The 12,423-nt window shown below is 38.9% G+C and overlaps 1 protein-coding gene and 1 non-coding gene across 3 annotated transcripts in view; one reads left to right on the forward strand and one right to left on the reverse strand.

Moving 5' to 3' along the window:
• Nucleotides 1–1,918, reverse strand: part of SHPRH (SNF2 histone linker PHD RING helicase) — a 66,448-nt gene extending 64,530 nt beyond the window's left edge. Inside the window, exon 1 of one of the 2 annotated variants that reach the window (XM_070417846.1) lies at nucleotides 1,873–1,891. The gene's annotated coding sequence lies outside the window, so the exon portion shown is untranslated. Of the gene's footprint in view, nucleotides 1–1,872 lie in introns of both variants that reach the window. The other variant, XM_070417847.1, reaches the window with a different exon arrangement.
• Nucleotides 1,919–11,472: 9,554 nt separating this feature from the next.
• LOC139013341 (U8 small nucleolar RNA) lies at nucleotides 11,473–11,609 on the forward strand. The gene has a single exon (XR_011471993.1). It is a non-coding gene; the product is annotated as a U8 small nucleolar RNA (small nucleolar RNA).
• Nucleotides 11,610–12,423: the final 814 nt, after the last annotated feature.

The following is a 12,423-nucleotide window of genomic DNA, read 5'->3' on the forward strand; positions in this document are numbered from 1 at the left end:
AAAATCCTAATGCCCAGGGACTATCCTAGCCAACTAAACCCAAACTGAGCATACATTTATAACTCAAAAAAAATCAATCAATCACATTTTGGTTGACTCTTTTCCTATAGGATCTCTATCCAGGAATAATAAGCTACTTATAACCATAATGGTAATCGGCAGCTAATATGTCAAGTACTGGTATATCTCTAACCATATTCCAAATCCATCTCCTGGTTTTCTTCATACCACATGAATCCCACCTTTGATGGTTCTACTTAATCTTCCCCTTAAATAACAGTATTTGTGTAAAACATAATTATATGAAATTTTCTATATGGACCGAACTTTTACTGTCCTGCATTTTTAAATGTAAATTCCTTTCGCCTGAAATGCTCTTTCATATTTTTCTGTCGCTGTCCCAATCTTCCCCCCAAAACTGTCCCTGACCAGGCCTGCTGAGTTAAGAGCCTCTCCTACTTGATCCCAACTGCTACAGTGTTCTCAACGGTTTGACTACGAACTACATGAAAACTAGGCAGCAACAGTATCCTATTCAGCATTGTACCTCCAATGCCAAGTCAGTGCCAGGATGGAAATGATATACAAAATAAGGTGAAACAAAGATCTCTAACTCCATGAATGCCCTCCCCTTTTTTACGGACCTAGTAGTACTTACTCACATTTCTTTTTGGACTCACATCTCTTAACCACATTCTAGAAGACTAGTGGTAAAGTGAAACTATTCTTTATTATTTCTGGTCCAGAATGAGACAGACAAAACTGACTGACCTGTAGCTTTAATAAAAAAAAAAAAGAAAGACTGCCAGAAAAATAAAATCTTAAATTAATAAGACAATAAGACAAATGAATATCAATTAAACTTAAATTCATATTCCCCCCTACCACCAAATTATAATCTCATTAAAGGACACAAATCCTGAATTACCACACATGTATGGCAGGAGAATACATCTGCTATATGTCTAGGTCCAAGGTAAGCCCTACATAATCAAAGCCCAATTGTTACTGATGGCTGAAAAGTTCTCAAAAGTCTCTAACATTACCACAGTCTTTTTCTGTGTTGATAACAGCAGGATGAGAGTATTTTCATCTGTTGAACCCTAAAAGATAAGTTAGTCACATAAACTTGAAAAAATGCCTCCATCAAAAGCTTTTTTCACCATCAGATTCTGTTTCCCAAAATCTTTCTAGCCTGAACTCTTGATAAAAGATTTTAAAACAATAATTCTGTAAGTACAGCTCTTAGGCTGACCAAAAAGAGGATGTATATGTAATAGCATCTTTCAAAAGTAAACTATTTTATTCTCAACTGCCAGCTTACTGGCTAACTCCAAGGAGCACGGGCTATCCAGCAAAGGCACACTTCGCCCACTACTGCTCACTACTGTTCTGTTTCTAGCATGGAAACATAAACCAACTAGTCTTTTTGGTCACAGTACCGGTATCACAGGACATTTCCATTCAGGGGAATGTCATCATTTTGGCTATTTACTTGGCAGAATAATTAAAAATAGCTGTAACAACTAAAAATTATTTTAATTTTGTTCAGTTAGAGCCTCAGTTAATTTAAATACAAGTTGGAAAACACCAAACATCTAGGATTTCTGCCTCATGGCCAATGGCAAGTCACTGAGAAAAAAGGCACAAGCTGAATGGTCATTATTTAATAATACTGCCTATTTGACAGTGACCATCCATCATCAGATAACACAGCATAAACCCAGCAACTACCACGGAGTCACAATGTACAACGTGCAAGGATGGCTTTGAATACGAATGTAATTAATCTGGCTCCAAAGGTAACTGAGAACTTTCAGACTAACTTGGAAGCCTCGGCCTCCCCTTCTGCTGCATTACAACCTCACGCACCAAGAAGCTAGGCAGCTGCCCGGTTCCAGCCTCCGGGGGCAGGTCCTGCGGCGAGTGGCGATGCCCACTGTTTGCTTTCGAAAGACTCAAAGGCGGTTCGAGGAGGAGTCCCGACAGGGCTGTCAGCACCCGATGGCTCCCAAGCAGCAGGCCGAGCAAACCAGCCACCTCGCGGCCCAGGAGCGCGACAACAGCTCCTCGGACGCTCCAACAAAACACTGCAGGCCCAAGCCCCCCGGGGAGGAACACAGCCTCCTTCCCACGACCCCCGTCCTCTCCCGGAAGCCGGGGCGGTCCGGTCCAGGGGCCCGCAGCTCTGCGATGGGGAAGGGCCGGGGAGACTCGCGCTGCGGCACCCTCGTAGCCCTTCAGCTTCCCGGACTCCAGCACAACTGGGTCCAGCCTCCTTGGGGCCCCAGTCTCCGTCCAGAGTTACCTTCCATAGCCGCCCTCTGACCCGTGACCCTCCACCACCTGAGCGCCTACCTAGGCAGGTTCTCAAAGCCTCTGCACCAAGGCCCTCTAGGGTCCCCGCACCTCCAGGGCACGCAGTCGCCACCCACCCAACATCCGCCTGCGGTGGGCACGCGCGCTCCCCCAGGTTAGTGTTGGGCGGCCCGAGGGAGACTGAACCCACAGTTCCTACCTGCTGGGTGCGCGATGGAGCGCGGGGTCAAGGCGTACGCGCACGTCGAGTTGCCCCGCCCCCTTTCTCCGGCGGTGACTTCAAGAGGCCCTTCTGCGCAGGTCCACACGGTTGAAGCCTGCGACGGGATGCCGCTGGAGTATCGCGATAGCTCTGCCCACAGCATTCGAGGTGACAGGATTGGCTGGAACCTCTAGGCAGGAGGCGGGCTCTACGCAAATATAAATAAGAGCGGCTCTCCCAGCTGAAGGGGCGGGGCTTCCTTTGAAGCGAGTGCCGGTTGCCTTTTGTGAGTTTAATAAGAAAGGCAGAAAAGAATTCTGCAAACGCACTTCTTCTTCTTTTTTTTTTTTACTTGCTTCTAGAAAGCAGGCATTAGTTGGGTACTGCGTGAAGCTTATCTTCCTCCAAAAAGTTACTCTAAAAGACTTTCTAGGGAAATGTGAGTACAGTTTTTCAGAGAGAAAAAAAAACTACTTGTGTTGTGCTGAAGGTGGCCGACCAACACTTTTGCCTATTTTCCTTCTCTTCACTGAGAGGTCGCCTTTTTCTCATAGACGTAGGCTAAGGCTTGGTTCACTTTGCATAACTCCGAGAGGCTTCCTCGCCAAGAGCCTGTAACTAACCGCCAGCAACCAGCAGGCACTCGGGGATAAATGAGCCGCTGAGAAGGACTCACCCTTACACTTGGAGGGGCGACTCAGCAGGTGTGATCACAGAAGAACAAAAGTAAGTTCTTGCCAAAAGGAGTTGTAGTTGCGGAGACAGTCCATATCCTGCTTTGTACAGAACTTCATCACAGACCTCTAAGGTAGTCTGCAAGAAGCCATTTACATAAACTAAACCCTGTAAAATTCTATGCAAATAGTTACTTTATCCCAGGTTTCAAGAGACAAGTTGAAAAAGTAGAGCGAATGCTGGAGCGGTGGGAAGGCAGAGCCCCTCCACATTGGCGAACCTACCATTTTACTAAGTACAAGACATAATGGAACCTTTCCTTTGGAAATGCATTTGAAACTCGGTATCTTAATATACATGGGGCTGTAAAAGGTTATCTACGATAGTTTTATGTCACTTCTCAACATTGGAACAGAGATTTAAACTCTTAGTTCGACCGAGTCAGACTGGTGCCAGGCAGAAATACTTAAAAAATAAGTACAGCATCATTTCCTCTTTGTTCACCTTGATTGGTGTAATTAAGCTCTAGACATAGTTATTGTTATCCTGTGCAAAATATTAAGCTACAGATCCAGCTGTAAGTGTTTGGAAATGTAATTTCAACTATAGAGATAGGATGCTATACAGTATCATTCAGTGGTTACAGTTAAACAAAATTCTTTCTCTTGAATCGCCAGTGGTATATTCAATCCTGTATTTGCAAAGTGCACTGTATATGCTTTGAAAATTTCTCTATGGGCGTAATGTTTTTCAATATTAGAATCATCAGAGCTAATTTAAGAAAAAAAATAGTTTACTTTTGCACCTTAGCTCTCGGGAAGCTTCTATCTGTGAAATACAAGTTCATCCACCTATTAGATACTAATGGTCTAATAGCATTACACAAATTGGAATTAATTTATTGGACATAAGCCAATCAGTGAGCTACTCAGCGTTCATAGAGTTCAACTGCTTCTTGAAACTATAAATTTGATGGCAGTCAGAGACCACTTGCTTCCTTGTGTGGTCTCACTAGGCCAAGGCAATAGTACCAGTTTCTTTGGGGGACACTTGGCTTTATTCTAGCAATAACCCTAACTCAGGTAATCTATTTTAGAAATGAATGTTAAAAGTTCTCAAGGAAGATTGGCTGAGAGGGAGTAGATTAATTAACATAAATTTAAGTCCCTTTATGGGGAAAAATGGTATAAATGATGATTTATGAGTAGAATTTTATATTTTGCAAAGCTTTTTAATGTTCACTTTTTCATTCTTACAATGACAATATTAAATATTTAAAATTTTCATTTTGGAGTAGAGGAATATGAAACTCAGAGAAATTTAGTGGTTTGCCACAGTTTAGCTCTAAGAAAACAGGAGAATCTAGAACTCATCTTGATTCCTTGGTCTTCTAGGCTGTTGCCTCTTATTACTAAGTCGTGTTCCCTTTCAAATAAAAATAAAGAATATATCACCAACCTTCCTAGCTTGACATGGGAAAAATGAAGGCAAGAGGTGTGTAATTATTTCATGACCCAGGGCTGTGTATATTAACAATAAGAGCATTCAGGCCCAGCACTATTTTTTCCTTAAAAAGGTCATTAACAAAATTGCTTTAAATGTAAATTGACTAAATTCTCCAATCAAAAGACATAATATAGCTGAATGGATAAAAAAACAAGAACTCACTTCAAGTGTAAGCAGACAGAGAGACTAAAAGTGAAGGGATGGAAAAAGATATTCTTTGCAAATAGAAATCAAAAGAAAGCTGAGATAGCTATACTTAGACAAAATAGACTTTAAAACAAAGACTATAATAAGACATAAAAAAGGTATAATATAATTGAACAAGGGGGATATAACATTTGTAAATAATTATACACCCAACATATGAGCACCTGAATATATAAAGCAAATGTTAACATACCTAAAGGAAGAAATGGATAGAAATACAATAATAGAAGGGGACTTTAGTATTTCACTTACATTAGTGAATAGATCATCCAGACAGAAAAAATAAATAGTCTTAAATGACACATTGGATCAAATAGACTTAACAGCTATGTAGAGAACATTTCATCCAAAAGCAATAGAATACACTTTCTTTTCAAGTGCACATGGAGCATTCTTCAGGATAGGTCATATGTATGTTAGGCCATAAAACAAGTCTTAATAAGTTTTAAGAAGATTGAAACCATATCAAGCATCTTTTCTGAACACAATGGTATAACAATAGAAATCAATTAAAAGAAGAAAACTAAAATATTTGCAAATATGTGGAGATTAAAAATGTGCTTATGAACAGTCAACAGGTCAAAAAAACAAATCAAAAGAGAAATTAAAAAATACCTCGCAACAAGTGCAATTGGAAATATAACAAAAACCAACATTTATGGGATCTATCAAAAGCAGTTCTAAGAAGAAAGTACATAGCTATAAATGCCTACAAAATCTCAAATAATCAGCAATTAACAGATAATAAATAATAAAAATTATATATTAATACAATAAATAGAATCTCTCTATATAAAAGCCTAAGCTACCGGCCGGCCGGTAGCTATGACACACACTTATCACCAGGGGCAGATGCTCAACGCAGGAGTGGAAACCACAGGCATGGAAACATGGAACAGCTTGATGAATCTCAGAGGAAAGGGGGGACGGGGGAGGGCGGGAAGAGATTAACCAAAGATCTTATATGCACACCAGAGGCCCGGCCTGGCCTGGCCTGGCCTGCGGGGATCGGGCCAAAACCGGCCTGGTGCACCAGTGGGGGCCTGGCCTGTGGGGATTGGGCCAAAACTGGCTCTCTGTCATCTCCCGAGGTGTCCCGGATTGCGAGAGGGCACAGGCCAGGCTGAGGGACCCCACTGGTGCATGAATGTCTGCACTGGGCTTCTAGTTAAATAATAATCTCAATAGATGCAAAAAACCATTTAACAAAGTTCAACATCCATATGTGATTAAAGCTCTCAAGGAAGTAGGTATGGAAGGAACTTAACCTCAACTCAGTAAGGCTATATATGAAAAGCTCACAGCTAACATCATATTCAATGAGGAAAAACTGAAAGCTTTCCTTTGAAGATCCTGTACAAGGCAAAAATGCCCACTCTCTCACCACTTCTATTCAACATTGTACTGGACATCCTAGCCAGAGCAAAGAGAAAAGCAAAAAGAAATAAAGGGCATCCCAATAGGAAATAAAGAAGTAAAATGATCTGTATTTGATGTGACATGATCATTTATGTAGAAAACTTTCTCAATAACAAAAATTGTTAGAATTAATACCTAAATATAATATAGTTGAATGATTCAACATTGACATACAAAAATCAGTCACATTTCTATATACAAACAGCCAACTATCCAAAAAGGAAATTAAGATAATCACATTCACAATAGTAACCAAATGAATAAACTACTTGGGAGTAATCTTAACCAAAGAGGTAAAAAGACTTATACATCGAAAATTATAAAACACTAGTGGCCCAGTGCACGAATTCGTGCACATTGAAAGGAAATTAATTAAAGAAGTATTTTAATATTGCTATTCACCCTTTCTCCATAATAGAAATGTCAACCAAATTCATGATCGATAATGACAGATCGAAACACACACGTGCGATTGGCGCCAGCAAGAGCTTTATATATATTGTGCATGAATGAGTCAACATTTATTTTTAAATTGCCAGTGCACATCATATGTACCGGGCGGTCAGTCACTTAACCTTTTATATATGAAGGAAATAAAAAAGAAACAGATAAATGGAAACGTATCTTGTGTTCATGGATTAGAAAAATTAATGTTCTTAAAATGTCCAGACTACCAAAAACCATCTACAGATTCAGTGCAATCCCTATCAAAATTCCAATGGCATTCTTTACAGAAATAATAAAAAACTCCTATAATTCACATGGAACCACAAAGTACCCTGAATAGCCAAAGCAATTTTGAGAAGAAAAACAAAGATGGAGGGACCACACTTCCTGATTTCAAAGTATATGATAAAACGATATCAAAATAATATGATATTGCCATTTAAAAAACCACAAAGACCTATAGACCAATGTAACAGAATAGAGAGCCCAGAAATAAATCTGAGCATCTATGGTCAACTGATCATTGACAAGGGTGCTAAGAACATGGATGAAGAAAGTATAGTCTTTTCAATACATGGTGTTGTGAATACTGGATATTTTCATGGAGAAGAATGAAATTGAACCCCTTTCCCACACCTTATCCAAAACTGAACTCAAAATGGGTTAAATAATTAAACCTTAAAAAAAAGAGAAAGAACTTATGGACATGGACAACAGTGTGGTGATTGCAGGGGTAGAGGGAATGGGTGCTGGTGGAAGAGGGCATAGACGATATAAATGGTGATGGAAAAAAAAAATAAACATAAAACCTAAAGCTATAAAATTACTAAATGACAACATGGGAAAAAAAACTTCTTGACATTGGTCTGGACAATGATTTTTTTTATATGACACTAAAAGCACAGACAATAAAGCAAAAATAGACAATGAGATTTTTCTACTTTTGGAGGGATTGCATCTGAAATGTTTCTGCAGAGCAAAATAAAAAACAGATTGAAAAAGAAACCAACAGAATGGGAGCAAATATTTACCAATCATATATATCTGATTAGAGATTAATATCCAAAATATGTAATGAACACAAACAACTGAATAGCCAACAAACAAACAAAACTGCAAATTACCTAGTTAAAAAATGGCTAAGGACCTGAATAGGTATTTCTTTAAAAAGTACATCAAAATGGCCTACAGGTATGTGAAAAGATGTTCAAACTCACTTACCATCAGAGAAATGCAAATCAAATTCATAATGAGTTATTAACTTACATCTGTTAGAGTGGCTATCATAAAAAACAAAGGTGCCTGGCCAGCATGGCTCCTTGATTGAGTGTTGACCTGTGAACCAGGAGGTCGTGGTTTGATTCCTGGTCAGGGCACATGCCCAGGTTGCATGCTCTATCCCCAGTGTGTGGTATGCAGGAGGCAGCCAATCAGTGATTCTCTCTCATTGATGTTTCTATTTCTCTCTCCCTCTTCCTTCCTCTCTTGAAATCAATAAAAGTACATAAAAAAAGGTAACAAGTATTGGTGAGTATGTGAAGAAAAAAGAACCCTGGTATACTGTCGGTGGTAATGTAAATTAGTATAGCCATTATAGAAAACAGTCTGGAAGTTTTTTTAAAAATTTTTTATTAAGTTATTACATATATGTCCTTATCCCCACATTATCCCCCATCCCCCCCACTTATGACCTCACCCCCCTGGTGTCTGTGTCCATTGGTTAGGCCTATATGCTTGCATATAAGTCCTTTGGTTGATCTCTCCCCCTTACCCCACCCTCCCCTACCTTCCCTCTGAAGTTCGACGGTCTGATCTATGCTTTAAAAAATTAAAAATAGAACTACTGTATGATCAGCCATCTCATTTCTGGGTGCAAATTAGTACAGGTATCTTAAAGAGATATCTGTACCCCTCTGTTCATTGCAACATTAGGCACAATAGCCAATATATGGAAACAACATAAATATCCATCAATAGATGAGTGTTATTTAGCCTCAAAAAAAAAAAAAAATCCTGCTATTTGTGACAACATGGATAAATGGATGAACCTGGAGGTCATTGTGCTAAATGAAATAAGCCAGCCATAGAAAGACAAATACTGCCTGATCTCCTTTCATGGAATCTAATACATTAGAACTCATAAAGCAGAAAGGTGTTTGCTAGGGTTTGAGGGATAGAAAAATGGGAAAATCTTGTACAAAAAGTACACAGATTCACTTATGCAGGGTGAATACATTCTGGAGGTCTAATGTGCAGCATGGTGACTATACTGTATTGTATACTTGAAATTTGCCAAGAGAGTTTTTCTTAAGTGGTTTCACTACAAAAATATATAATAACTATGTGAGGTGATGGGTATGCCAATTAACTTAATTTTAGTAATCATTTACAATGCATATGTATATTAAGTTACTGTAAATATATACAACTTATATTTGTCAGTACCACAGTAAGTCTAAAAAAAGGGTGATAAATGAGAAATTTTAGCAGTTTGAACTGTCCTCATAAAAAATGATTCAATTCTAATCAGTAGGTATTATAGTATTTATAATCAAATAGGTATTATAGTATGTATTACATTATATTTTGATCCTTTGAAAGGTAATTATTCCTGTAAAGAAATTTTTAGCCAAACAATATAACAGTAACTAACCATTTATTTGTCCAAAATATTTTTGAAAAATAGTTATTTTCTACATTTTGTTTGACAAAGGGGTGGGAGGTGACAGTTTTCCTATTCTACCAGGAGCCAATGAAGGAGTCCTGTTGCTTTAAGTCTGTGTAGAGTATTTGTTCAATTTCTTTCTAGTTAAATGTAATACGTTGGAGGAACCAAGATGGTGGCATAGGTTAACGCCGGAATTTGCTGCCTCGAACAACCAATTCAAAAATACAACTAAAAGACGGAACGGACATCACCCAGAACCACAGGAAGGCTGGCTGAGGAGAGATTCTACAACTAGAAGTAAAGAGAAATCCATACAGAGACTCAGAGGAGGCGCAGTGTGGAGGTGAAATACTAAGGTGCAGAGGTGCGTGTGGAGTGGGCCGGCGGCGGAGGGCATGGTTGTTGGTTTCAATCGGGAGGGAGTTTCAGACTCTGAGCTCCAGATCCGGGTGAGTCTCTAGGGACCCAGACTCAAACGGGAGAAGCGGGAAGGCAGCTTTCTCCCCGAGGTTTGCAGCGGTTGCAGAGCCACTGGGGACGGAACTGAGAGCAGCCATAACTGCTCGCTCCGCCCGCCCTGTAGATCCCCTGGGACCCGCCCCGCCCAAGCCCTGCACAGAAGCATTTGCCAGATAGCCTCAGGTAAAGGCTAGATTAGCACCGCCCTAGAGATTCAGCACAGAAGTTCTCCCACTGCAGACACAGCTGACTCTCATAGCCAGTTAGCCTGGAAGTCAATTCACCCCTAGTATTGCCGACAACAATTAAGGCTTAACTACAACAAGACTGCGCACAAAGACCACAAGGGGGTGCACCAAGAAAGCATAAAAAATGCGGAGACAAAAAAACATGACAGAAATGGAGGATATAGAGCTAAAAAACGCACTTTTGAGGGCTTTCAATAATTTGCTAGAAACTGCCGATAAACTTGATGAGAGCCTCAAGAAATCTAATGAGACCCTCGATGTTGTGATAAAGAACCAACTAGAAATTAAGCATTCACTGACTGAAATAAAGAATATTATACAGACACCCAACAGCAGACTAGAGGAGCGCAAGAATCAAGTCAAAGATTTGAAATGCGAAGAAGCAAAAAAACACCCAACCAGAAAAGCAAAATGAAAAAAGAATCCTAAAATATGAAGATAGTGTAAGGAGCCTCTGGGACAGTTTCAAACGCACCAACATCAGAATTATAGGGGTACCAGAAGATGAGAGACAGCAAGATATTGAAAACCTATTTGAAGAAATAATGACAGAAAACTTCCCCCACCTGGTGAAAGAAATGGACTTACAGGTCCAAGAATCGCAGAGAACCCCAAACAAAAGGAATCCAAAGAGGACCACACCAAGACACATCATAATTAAAATGCCAAGAGCAAAAGACAAAGAGAGAATCTTAAAAGCAGCAAGAGAAAGAGACCCAATTACCTACAAGGGAATACCCATACGACTGTCAGCTGATTTCTCAACAGAAACTTTGCAGGCCAGAGGGAATGGCAAGAAATATTCAAAGTGATGAATACCAAGAACCTACAACCAAGATTACGTTATCCATCAAAGCTATCATTCAGAATTGAAGGTCAGATAAAGAGCTTCACAGATAAGAAAAGCTAAAGGAGTTCATCACCACTAAACTAGTATTATACGAAATGCTGAAAGGTATCCTTTAAGAAGAGGAAGAAGAAGAAAAAGGTAAAGATACAAATTATGAACAACAAACATGCATCTGTCAACAAGTGAATCTAAGAATCAAGTGAATAAATAATCTGATGTACAGAATGAACTGGTGATTATAATGAATCAGGGACATAGAAAGGGAATGGACTGACTATTCTTGGGGGGAAAGGGGAGTGGGAGATTCGGGAAGAGACTGGACAAAAATCGTGCACCTATGGATGAGGACAGTGTGTGGGGAGTGAGGCGGAGGGTGGGGCGGGAACTGGGAGGAAGGTAGTTAGGGGGGAAAAAAAAGAGGAACAAATGTAATCTGAGCAATAAAGATTTAATTTTAAAAAAATGTAATATATCGTCAGGTAGGATAATCCTTACCTGTCCCTCCTTTTGGAGGGCAGATTGGAACATGATGATTGGAGATCGCATGATTCGTGATTAACGTCTCTGCATGATCAGGACTTGCAACACCCTTATTGCTCCTAATCGGATTCTAAAAAAAAAAAAAAAAAAGTAATATATTAAAATTAACCTGAAAAGCCTAAATTTGTATTATTAAGGAGGGTAATTCATAATGGTTATATTGGCAGAAATGAAATATTTAATCAAGTATTTAAAATAAATTCAAATCACCAGTGATTATTATTTGATTACAAAAGAGGTGTCTTCTTATGCAAATAGAATATTTATGAATGTGTGTTTTTAGTCACTTTGAATACAGATTTGCATTTATAAAACCCAGATTTATTGAAGTTCTCCTGCCTCAAAGGGCCAGTTTTAATTAATAACTTTTTCATCATCTTCATCCCTTTTATGATGCAAGCTTTAAGAAGATGTAATAGAATATTTCTACAGTGACTCCTGGATATAAAGTTATTAGAAAATTCAAAATATTGAAAGGAATAATGGCAAAAACTATGTAAATGTAAATAAGTTTTGTTTTTAGATTCTCTATACCATATGTGTTATTTTCTAATTACATATAATGATGGAAACAACAACAAAAGCTTCATTGCTATTGTTTTGTATGGTTCCCTTTGCTATTTCAGAGTGTTCTTTTTTAAACTGGTACCATAAATAAACCAACTTGTATATGGGCAAATAATTTTTTACAAAGGAGCCAAAAACATACAATGGAGAAAAGAAAGCCTCTTCAATAAATGGTGTTGTGAAAATTGGAAGGCCTCATACAAAAGAATGAAACTAGACTACAGTTTGTCCCATACAAAAATTGACTCAAAATGGATCAAATACCTAAATATAAGATCTGAAACAATAAATTACATAGAAGAAAACAAAGGCAATA

The sequence above is a fragment of the Myotis yumanensis genome, unplaced genomic scaffold, assembly GCF_028538775.1.
Source record: "Myotis yumanensis isolate MYYU_CA2020_CCGP unplaced genomic scaffold, mMyoYum1.0.hap1 SCAF_6, whole genome shotgun sequence".
NCBI lineage: Eukaryota > Metazoa > Chordata > Mammalia > Chiroptera > Vespertilionidae > Myotis > Myotis yumanensis.